At 45.7% G+C, this 12,264-nt stretch overlaps 1 protein-coding gene across 5 annotated transcripts in view; it reads right to left on the bottom strand.

Annotated features, from left to right (window-relative positions):
• The window catches only part of PSD3 (pleckstrin and Sec7 domain containing 3), a gene marked incomplete at its 5' end in the record, with an annotated part of 867,292 nt that overhangs the window by 453,552 nt on the left and 401,476 nt on the right, over positions 1–12,264 (bottom strand). The window lies entirely within an intron of this gene.

The following is a 12,264-nucleotide window of genomic DNA, read 5'->3' as shown; positions in this document are numbered from 1 at the left end:
CAAATACCGTATTTATCGGCGTATAACACGCACCGGCGTATAACACGCACCTCAATATTTGGAGAGAAATTTCAGGAAAAAAGCTTAAATTTAAAATAAACAGCTTTGAACTCAGAACATTTTTTTTTCTTTTAATCAAATGACATCTCACCAGTGCCCATGAATGCATCCTCATCAGCAGTGTCCCTATATGCATCCTCATCAGCAGTGTCCCTATATGCAGCCTCATCAGCAGTGTCTGTCCCTATATGCAGCCTCATCAGCAGTGTCTGTCCCTATATGCAGCCTCATCAGCAGTGTCTGTCCCTATATTATGCAGCCTCAACAGCAGTGTCTGTCCCTATATTATGCAGCCTCATCAGCAGTGAACTATCCGAATAGGTTTTTAAAAAAAGCCGAGAAGCAGCGCCGAGAGCAGAAGAGGCGGGCCGGCCGAGGAGAAGGAAGGGCGAGCTGTCATAACAGCAGAAGGGGCGGGCCGGGCCGAGGAGAAAGGAGAACGAGCGCGCGCGTTATCGGAAGACTTTCGACAGACGTGTGACGTCTGTCATAGGCGGGACTTCCAATGACGCGCTCGCTCGTTCTCCCTTCTCCTCGGCCCGGCCCGCCCCCTTCTGCTCTTATGACAGCTCGTCCTTCGTTCTCCTCGGCCGGCCCGCCCCTTCTGCTCTCGGCGCTGCTTGCTGGACTTTTTTTTTTTTTTCATATCGGCGTATAACACGCACTGCTGCTTTTTCCTCCATTTTTAGGAGGAAAAAGTGTGTGTTATACGCCGATAAATACGGTAAATATGTGAAAAGTGAGACGTGCATTTGTATTCACCCCCCATGAGTCAATAGTTTGTAGAACCACCTTTCGATGAAATTACAGCTGAAAGTATTTTTTGGTACGTCTGTACCAGCTTTGCACATCTAGAGAATGACATATTGCCCATTCTTCTTTGCAAAATAGTTCAAGCTCTGTCAGATTGGATGGGGAGCATCTGTGAACAGCAATTTGCAAGTCTTACCACAGATTCCCAATTGGATTTAGGTCTGGACATTGACTTGGCCATTCTAACACCTGAATATGCTTTGATCTAAACCATTCCATTGTTGCTCTGGCTGTATGTTTAGGATCGTTGTCCTGCTGGAAGGTAAACCTCCACCCCAGTCTCAAGTCTTTTGCAGACAGGTTTTCTTCTAAGATTGCCCTGTATTTGGCTCTATCCATCTTCCCATCAACTCTGACCAGCTTCCTTGTCCCTGCTGAAGAAAAGCATCCCACAACATGATGCTGCCACCACCATGTTTCATGGTGGTGATGGTGTGTTCGGGGTGAAGTGCAGTGTTAGTTTTCCGCCACACATAGTATTTTGCTTTTAGGCCAAAAAGTTACATTTCGGTCTCATCTGACCAGAGAGCACCATGTTCCACATGTTTCCTGTGTCCCCCCACATGGTTTTTCGCAAACTGCAGACAGGACTTCTTATGGCTTTCTTTAAACAAAGTCTTTCTTCTTGCCACTTCCATCATTTTTGGAGTGCACGACTAATAGTTGTCCTGTGAACAGATTTTTCCCATCTGAGCTGTGGATCTCTGCAGCTCCTCCAGAGTTACCATGGGCCTCTTGGCTGCTTCTCTGATTAATGCCCTCCTTGCCCAGCCTGTCAATTTAGGTGGATGGCCATGTCTTGGTAGGTTTGCAGTTATGCCATACTCTTTCAATTTTCAGATGATGGATTGAACAGTGCTCCGTAAGATGTCCAAAGCGTGGGATGTTTTTTTTATTACCTAACCCAGCTCTAAACTTCTCCACAACTTTATCCCTGACCTGTCTGGCGTGTTCCTTGGCCTTCATGATGCTGTTTGTTCACTAAGGTTCTCTAACAAACCTCTGAGGGCTTCACAGAACAGCTATTTACTAATTAGGTGACTTCTGAAGGCACCTGGTTCCAGTAGATTTTAGTTAGGGGTATCAGAGTAAAGGGGGCTGAATACAAATGCATGCCACACTTTTCCGATATTTATTTTAAAAAAAAATTTAGAAAATCATTTATTTTCTTTCCACTTCACAATTACGTGCCACTTTGTGTTGGTCTATCACATAAAATCCCAATAAAATACATTTACGTTTTTGGTTGTAACATGACAAAATGTAGAAAATTGAATACTTTTTCAAGGCACTGTACATTACTACAAAACCTTTTTGGCATACGTGGTGGCATTGCTGAGGATTCCCAGACTTCCTAATAAACAGAAGATCCCAAGTATTCACATACAGTGTTATTAAAAACATTTAAATCCTTTAATTCTAGACAAATTTCTCAGTCATCCACAATTTGTTTAATCATTTCTTAACCACTTGCCGACTGCCGCACGACTATTTACTTCGGCAGTCAGCCCCTCAACAGGCAAAGCGACGTAGGGCTACGTTACTAGCCTGTAAGGGTTTTGGGAGCGAGCGAGCGCGCGCCGCCGGATGCGCGCTCCCGCTTGGTCATGGACCCCATGTCCGCCGGGCACTCGCGATCGTCCTTGACAGCGGGAGAAAGGCAGGCGGCTAGTGTAAACAAAGCCGTCTGTCATTCTCCCCTGTGTAAGAATGGTGGTCAAATGGTTCTACTATGTAGGACTGTTGATCACTGTTCTTACACATCAAGCCACAGCCAATCACAGTTAGAAACACGCTTAACCCCTTCCCTCTCCAATACAGTTAACTCCTTCACTGCAAAAAAAAAATCGCATATCGCCGCCATTACGCGTTAAAAAACAACAACAAAAATAGACAAAAATCTTTCCCTTTGTTAGTAAACGCAATAACTTTTGCGCAAACCAATCAAAATACGCTTTTGCGATTTTTTTACCAAACATATGGTAAAAAAAAAAATTGGCCTAAAATGTTAAAAAATTTTGATTTTTAAATTTTTTTGGGGGAAATATTGTTATTTTTGCAAAATTGACGCTCTTTTTTTGTTTATAGCGCATGATCCAAAAATCGCACAGGTGATCAAATACCACCAACAGAAAGCTCTGTTTGTGGAAAAAAAAAGGACGCCAAATTAGTTTAGGTACAGCGTCGCACGACAGCGCAATTGTCCGTTAAAGTCACGCAATGCCAAATCGCAAAATAGGCCCTGGTCAGGAAGGGGGTAAAATCTTCCGGGGCTTAAGTGGTTAAACAATATTTTAGAGCAGAGAATATTCTCTTATAAAAGTCCAGAACCTAAAATGTATTTCCTCCTTAAATCAATAGGTGGCACTCTTGATAGTCTTATCTACAGAGCGTGAAAGTAACATTTATGAACTACAATCTGTTTCTAAATATATCGCATACTGAGAAGGTTAGAATGTCACTGTTGCAATTGTGTCTGCATCCTTTGTCCACTTGTCATGTTCTTTCTTTTCTATTTTTTTTTTAAGGCAATGTGTCACTACAGCTGTTCCCTTTCATAGCGAAGGCTCCCTTGTGTAGCTAGAGTCTGCCCGTTTCAAGTCAGGTCCAAGTTCTGGGACTGGCACATCACCGTGCTTCATGCTGCACCTTTGTGCAACTACCCTAAACCACAATGGCTTCCAGGAGTCAACAATGGCAACAATCCTGGATGGAGTGCATCAGCTGTCTGCAAAAACAGCTGCAGGAACAGGCTCCTTTTAACAATGAAATAATCCATGAAGGGTGCCTCATCCATATAGTGAGTTAACTGCTGCCCCTTTAACCACTTCTGGACCGGAAGATTTTCCCCCTTAATGACCAGGCCATATTTTGGGATTCGGCACTGCGCTAATTTAAAGGACAATTGCGCTGTCGTGCGACGCTGTACCCAAATAAAATTGATGTCCTTTTTTTCCCACAAATAGAGCTTTCTTTTGGTGGTATTTGATTACCTCTGCGATTTTTATTTTTTGCACTATAAAAACAAAAAAAAGACAATTCTGGAAAAAAAACAATATTTTTCCATTTCTGCTATATAACATTCTCAAAAAAAAATTAAAAAATCAGAATGTTTTAACATTTTAGGCCAATTTGCTGTCTGCTATATATTTTTGGTAAAAAAAAAAAAAAAAAAAAAAAAAATCGCAATAAGCGCATTTTGATTGGTTTGCGCAAAAGTTATCGCATCTACTGACTACGGGAATTAAACTATATCCTTTTTATTGTTTTTTTCTACTAGTAATGGCGGCGATCTGCTATTTTTAGCAGGACTGCGACATTGCGGCGGACAGATCAGCCCCTAACTGACATCTTTGACACTTTTGGGGGGACCAGTGACATTACTACAGTAATCGGTGCAAAAAAATTTGCACTGTTACTGTAATAATGACACTAGCAGGGAAGGGGTTGACACTCTGGGTGATCAAGGGGTTAAATGTGAGCCTAGGGGAGTGATTCTAACTGTGTGAAATGATCATAGAGACCTGTGATCCTATATAAAAGGATTACAGGAGCTCTGTGATCATTCCAGAGAGAAGAACGGCCAGCTGTGTTTAAAACAGCTGACCGTTCTTCTCTCTCAGCGAGGAGCGATCGTGGGTGGCAGGCGGCAATCGGAGCTGCCTGCCCCATGAATCGGATTCCCCGCTGCCGAGTGGGGGCATGAGCGTGCGCTTGCCCCCTAGCTGCAGACGCGTGACTAACGTAGGTCTACCTCGTTTCGCGCAGGAGGGCCAGCCTGCCGCAGTAAATGTGCGGTGGGCGGTCCGGAACCGGTTAAGTGAAAAACACTAAAAACAAAAATAATACATATAAAGCAGGTGCTGTTAAGTGATAACTAATGTAGATATAATGGAAAATAACATACAAATGTGCCAATAGTGGGAACACAACAATACACTATTGCTATATAACCAGCAGAAATTAATAAATATGAAGCATTCACAGTCCATTAACAAAGAAGTCTTCTTAGGTGGAATAAATTAGTGCTCAATAAATGCTGTCACCCACACCTTGCCTTCTTATTTAGATTCAAGCGCTCAACCTTGTGATAAGACTCATAAATCTGCTCACCAGAAGCCCCAGGTCCCAGGGACCATACAGCCTTATCAGCAATCAGGTCCTGGATAGGTCTTCACCACTCTATTCCCTCTCGGATGGCCGATGTTGATTATATAGAGGTAAAACAGACACCCATAATAGTGCAATACTGTTTTATTAAATAGTAAAATGCCACCACACACACATCAATAGTTAGGCTTGCATAAAATGTTCCCTGACCGGCACCAGCTCAGACTGCATATCAATTGCATCCCCTTTCCTCAACCATGTAATGGAGTCACCCCTCTCTAAACGCTCCGAGAAGCCAGCCGGCGTGCGTTCCACGGAGACACCGGAAGTGACATCACTGGTTAGTAAGGAAGTGTAGACAGGCGGACATCTATGCATTTTGCCGTATGGTGTCTTCGGGAAATCCGGTCTCTGCCTATTATAGAGGAATTAATTTACCTGCAACAAGACTCTGATTGGACTGGGGCCTCTGGTGAGCAGATTTAGGAGTCTCATCACGAGGTGGAGCACTTGAATCAAAAAAGAAAGGCACAGTGTGGGTAACAGCATTTATTGAGTGTGACGAGACCCTTGCTCGCTCGCTTCCGCTCTCCCGACACTCCACTCTATTTCTAGTGAGTCAGCTTGCAGATCGCAACGTCTGATGGTTCAGTCAACCAAGGATTCAGGATCCGAACTACAGCTATGTGCCATCCGGAATCCATTAGAACAAACACCAAGCAAGCTGTATGTAAGTTCAAACAGGAAGACCATTTATTGGAAGAACACAGCACACTTTTATACAGAATTTGGAACATCCTGCCCCCAACAACCGCCCTCCCATTGGTCAATTGCAAAGTACCTGCAGTTCCCATTCAGGTCCTCTTTTAGCCATGCAAATGAGGACTTGAAAATGAGTCAATAGGGATTGGTCAGATAGCTTGACCAATGCAAGGAGACAGAAGCCCCAGGGGGCAATCAATGTACACAATAGTCAGACACAGAACAATGGTTCCCTAACGAGCCCTCAATACACATTACTCTGAGTGTCAATACATCCCTTAGCAGACAACAGGTGAGGTCATTAGCACACCTGACAATAGGTGAATGGAAAGCCACCTCAGACAAAAAGCAACATTGTTAGACAGCCCGTCTCCCCATTGAACTTCCTGGAATGACCATATTAGGAGTGGACTTCCTGCTCAGAGACCTCATGGCAAAGGGAACAATTGACCTTGCTGACAAATATGAAGCAATTCAACCCATCACCCATCTGTCCTTAAATTCCAGTGATGGTGAACACCATCACATATCTTCCCCCGGGGAAACAGTCCAACAGCCACAGTGGGACCCCGAACGGGTCAACTCGAGGATGTTGGAAAAGTAGTCTTAAGGTTCTAGGTCTGTCTGCCGGGATAACCCCTCCGCATTCCCATGTATATTCCTGGTGTAGGGGTGTGGGGCCTTTGTGTAATTGAGAAATCTACACGTATGTGTCTTCCATCAAGTTCCATTCCATTTGCACGTTCTTTTGCCTCCTTTGCGTCTTCAACATTTTCAAAGCAGACAAACGCGAAACCCCTGGAATGTCAAGACTGCCGATCATACACAATGGATACATCAGCCATTGGACCATATTTTGAAAATACTTCTCTTAGATCTCGCTCCGTTGTGTAAAGACTTAGGCCAAACACCCCCAAACAGCAGTTAGGATCAGGATTTGCCGGACTTACTCTACTTCCTATAAGCCGCCTGTGGCTGTGACGTCTGGTGGTCCCGGCCATGGCGGCCTCTGGGGCATAAGAGGAAGTTAAATGGCCCAAATCGTTCCCCAAAAGTACTTCTGCGGGTAACTCGCGTAGTAATCCCACTCGCACATATCGCTCCCCTGAGCCCCAATCCATGAGGACTTGGGCGGTGGATAAACATAGCACCTTGCCCCCTGCTACCCTGACTGCAACAGTCTGGCCAGTCCGGGCTGACTGGGAAATCATGTGAGGCTGGATGAGGGTAATCGTAGCCCCAGAATCGCGGAGTCCCTGGGCCGGCTGCCCATTAACCCATACTGCCTGGCGATGGTGCTGCCGATTATCTCCGGCAGCAGCTTGGATAGGATCCGCTTCGAAAAGTTCGCCCCACTCTTCCTGAACATCTCAATGGTTGGGCTCATTCTGGAAGCAATGAGCCGCTGGTCTGGATGGATGATTAGTCTTTCAATAGAATAAAAATGTAGTAGCGCCAAAACACTATAAAAATGTATAACATTCACATAAAGTCCCAAAAGTCCATAAAGAGTGGAGGAGATAGTGTAGACCAGTTCACAAACTCCAACTGTGCAGAAATGGAAAGCCGACACCCAGACGTGGAATCACACCAGCTGCTTACCAGATAATATGTAATTATGAGCGATGGATAGGACACAAATACGGCATCAATCAAAGGATCAATCTCGCCTTATGGTCACATCAGCCCCATTCAAATAAACAGCCACAATGTTGGGATAACGATATGGGTAGGGTCAAACCACCAGATGGAGTATATGGTCACATCAACTCCGATTTACCTCGATAAAAAAGGCAGGACGATAGTGCAGACCGTATGGATAGTTTATTCATTCATAAAATAAAATAATACTCACATTGAAGTGGATAGGTAAAAGCATTTAAATGAACCGCGGTATAGGATGGCGTGCTGCTCGTGTGTCGGGTCGCCTGACGCGTGTCGTCAAAACCATGACATCATCAGAGGCGGACCCGACTCCAGACGGCAGCACGCTTAAAAGTACCTCAGCCGGAAATGGCGTAGGCGGAAACTAGCCGCCGTTTGCGTTCCACTCGATCACAAAGCGGAACCGGAAGTGACGCGGGCGGAACAATCCGTCCCTGCGTCCTATCAGGCCCCATGTTAAAACCGGAAGAAGCACAGAGGAGACTTAATAGGTCGTAACTATCCGAAAGGTAGTTAGTTAGTCTCCCCCGGCAAAAGCAACTGATTGACTCAGATCGCTATTCAACCGATAATCATAAGATAACATACCAAGAACGGGTGGAATGCAAATAAAACATAATATTCATGCTAAAAAACATAATATCAATGTGATGTTAACTAAGGCTACAAATTTAACCACTTAAGGTCAAAGAGGAGCCCATACACAATTAGACAATTAAAACGAAAAAAACAAAAACAAGACAAGTGTTAATGATGTCACAATTGACGGAAAAATTGTGTACACATCATACACACAAGTCCTCTTGATGATACACTCTGAAAACATTATAAAAACATATTCCATATGACATAAAAAGGAATATAAAAAAAATTGATACAAAAAATGTAACATAAAGGCCTGCTTTAGCTATTGTTGATATAACAGTTCACATCCCACTCGACGTTCAACCCCCATGGGGCATAGGTTTTCATATTAAAAATCCAACGAGTTTCCAAACGGGAAATCTCCCGATGGATATGATAGGACGCAGGGACGGATTGTTCCGCCCGCGTCACTTCCGGTTCCGCTTTGTGATCGAGTGGAACGCAAACGGCGGCTAGTTTCCGCCTACGCCATTTCCGGCTGAGGTACTTTTAAGCGTGCTGCCGTCTGGAGTCGGGTCCGCCTCTGATGATGTCATGGTTTTGACGACACGCGTCAGGCGACCCGACACACGAGCAGCACGCCATCCTATACCGCGGTTCATTTAAATGCTTTTACCTATCCACTTCAATGTGAGTATTATTTTATTTTATGAATGAATAAACTATCCATACGGTCTGCACTATCGTCCTGCCTTTTTTATCGAGGTAAATCGGAGTTGATGTGACCATATACTCCATCTGGTGGTTTGACCCTACCCATATCGTTATCCCAACATTGTGGCTGTTTATTTGAATGGGGCTGATGTGACCATAAGGCGAGATTGATCCTTTGATTGATGCCGTATTTGTGTCCTATCCATCGCTCATAATTACATATTATCTGGTAAGCAGCTGGTGTGATTCCACGTCTGGGTGTCGGCTTTCCATTTCTGCACAGTTGGAGTTTGTGAACTGGTCTACACTATCTCCTCCACTCTTTATGGACTTTTGGGACTTTATGTGAATGTTATACATTTTTATAGTGTTTTGGCGCTACTACATTTTTATTCTATGCCTATTTTAGCCTGTAATCTGCTATTTAGTTGGCTGCCTACACTTATTGCTTTGTTTGGACTTCAATGTTCTTGATCTAGCTGTCTGAGCGCAGATTCTTCCACATTTTTTTTCATTAGTCTTTCAATACCTCGTGGATTGGCTAGGGCAATATCGTTGCAGATGACCAGTTCGGTTACAGGTATAGCACTTAGGTCCGGTAGGAGGGTTGGGTCGGGCTGGGGGTCTAAAGGTGGACCACTGAGGTACTGAAGTCGGCTTAGAGGCTGGTAAATTGGGCTGAGATAGTGGATAGCGCTCGTTTTCGCCTGACCTTCGAGAGTCCAGATATTCATCGGCCAGAGTAGCCGCTTGCTGTACCGTCTGTGGTTGTTTATCTCTCACCCAATCCCGTACTACCGGAGGGGTGTGGTTAAAGAACTGTTCTAATAGTACTAGCTGGGTGATGTCCTCTATGGTATGAGCGTGGCTTCCCTGGAACCAGCTCTTAAGGTTCCGCTGCAGACAATGTGCCCACTCCACGTATGTTGTGTTGGTTTGTTTCCGGGATTCTCGAAACTTAATCTGGCTGGCTTCGGGTGTAATGGCAAATCGGGCTAGCAAAGCTTCTTTTACCCGGTCGTAGTCTTTAGCGTCTTCGTCCTCCAGGGCCCGATATGCATCCGCCGCTCTGCCAGTTAAATTACTCGCCAGTAAGACAACCCAATCTTGGGACAGTACTTCATGTATCTGGCATAGTCTCTTAAAGTCCTGCAGGAATGCGTCAATTTCCTCCTCTCCTTCCTTAAATAGTTTGAACACCCGAAAGGACAACTTACGGAAAGTCGCTGCATCTTTAGGCGTTTTCTCCGATTGCCGTATTTCTGCCATTCTCTGCTCATGTTGCCGCTCTCGTTCCCTCTCTTGCCGTTCTAGTTCTTTCTCTTGTCGCTCATCCTGCAGCTGGATGTCTCTAATGGCATTCTGTATGGTGGTCTCTGATGGGTTAGCACCATATAATGCCAACCGCTCCCGAACTCGTTGCTGAAACAAGTCTTCAACTGACCGGGGTCCTGCATCACCCTCCCTCTTATCCATCTCGGATAGCTCACTGATCAGGGTGGCCTTGTTCTTTGTCCCACCGGTCCCTCCGCGGCTCTCAAGTAAGTCTTTCAGCGTGGCTCTCCTGCATGCTGCATAGCTGGTCATTGACTGTGGTGGTTTGGAGTGTCCCGGTAACTGGAGAGCAAATCCCACCGCTGCCAACCAATGTGACGAGACCCTTGCTCGCTCGCTTCCGCTCTCCGGACACTCCTCTATTTCTAGTGAGTCAGCTTGCAGATCGCAACGTCTGATGGTACGGTCAACCAAGGATCCGGGATCCGAACTACAGCTATGTGCCGTCCAGAATCCATTAGAACAAACACCAAGCAAGCTGTATGTAAGTTCAAACAGGAAGACCATTTATTGGAAGAACACAGCACACTTTTATACAGAATTTGGAACATCCTGCCCCCAACAACCGACCTCCCATTGGTCAATTGCAAAGTACCTGCAGTTCCCATTCAGGTCCTCTTTTAGCCATGCAAATGAGGAATTGAAAATGAGTCAGCAGTGATTGGTCAAATAGCTTGACCAGAAGGACTGCCATGCAAATGAGGACTTGAAAATGAGTCAACAGGGATTGGTCAGATAGCTTGACCAATGCAAGGAGACAGAAGCCCCAGGGGGCAATCAATGTACACAATAGTCAGACACAGAACAATGGTTCCCTAACGAGCCCTCAATACACATTACTCTGAGTGTCAATACATCCCTTAGCAGACAACAGGTGAGGTCATTAGCACACCTGACAATAGGTGAATGGAAAGCCACCTCAGACAAAAAGCAACATTGTTAGCCAGCCCGTCTCCCCGTTGAACTTCCTGGAATGACCATATTAGGAGTGGACTTCCTGCTCAGAGACCTCATGGCAAAGGGAACAATTGACCTTGCTGACAAATATGAAGCAATTCAACCCATCACCCATCTGTCCTTAAATTCCAGTGATGGTGAACACCATCACATATCTTCCCCCGGGGAAACAGTCCAACAGCCACAGTGGGACCCCGAACGGGTCAACTCGAGGATGTTGGAAAAGTAGTCTTAAGGTTCTAGGTCTGTCTGCCGGGATAACCCCTCCGCATTCCCATGTATATTCCTGGTGTAGGGGTGTGGGGCCTTTGTGTAATTGAGAAATCTACACGTATGTGTCTTCCATCAAGTTTCATTCCATTTGCACGTTCTTTTGCCTCCTTTGCGTCTTCAACATTTTCAAAGCAGACAAACGCGAAACCCCTGGAATGTCAAGACTGCCGATCATACACAATGGATACATCAGCCATTGGACCATATTTTGAAAATACTTCTCTTAGATCTCGCTCCGTTGTGTAAAGACTTAGGCCAAACACGCCCAAACAGCAGTTAGGATCAGGATTTGCCGGACTTACTCTACTTCCTATAAGCCGCCTGTGGCTGTGACGTCTGGTGGTCCCGGCCATGGCGGCCTCTGGAGCATAAGAGGAAGTTAAATGGCCCAAATCGTTCCCCAAAAGTACTTCTGCGGGTAACTCGCGTAGTAATCCCACTCGCACATATCGCTCCCCTGAGCCCCAATCCATGAGGACTTGGGCGGTGGATAAACATAGCACCTTGCCCCCTGCTACCCTGACTGCAACAGTCTGGCCAGTCCGGGCTGACTGGGAAATCATGTGAGGCTGGATGAGGGTAATCGTAGCCCCAGAATCGCGGAGTCCCTGGGCCGGCTGCCCATTAACCCATACTGCCTGGCGATGGTGCTGCCGATTATCTCCGGCAGCAGCTTGGATAGGATCCGCTTCGAAAAGTTCGCCCCACTCTTCCTGAACATCTCAATGGTTGGGCTCATTCTGGAAGCAATGAGCCGCTGGTCTGGATGGATGATTAGTCTTTCAATACCTCGTGGATTGGCTAGGGCAATATCGTTGCAGATGACCAGTTCGGTTACAGGTATAGCACTTAGGTCCGGTAGGAGGGTTGGGTCGGGCTGGGGGTCTAAAGGTGGACCACTGAGGTACTGAAGTCGGCTTAGAGGCTGGTAAATTGGGCTGAGATAGTGGATAGCGCTCGTTTTCGCCTGACCTTCGAGAGTCCAGATAT

The sequence above is a fragment of the Pelophylax lessonae genome, assembly GCF_965119305.1.
Source record: "Pelophylax lessonae genome assembly, chromosome: 1".
Classification (NCBI taxonomy): domain Eukaryota; kingdom Metazoa; phylum Chordata; class Amphibia; order Anura; family Ranidae; genus Pelophylax; species Pelophylax lessonae.
The sequence above is the reverse complement of the archived record's forward strand: the minus strand, read 5'-3'. Positions and strand labels throughout refer to the sequence as shown.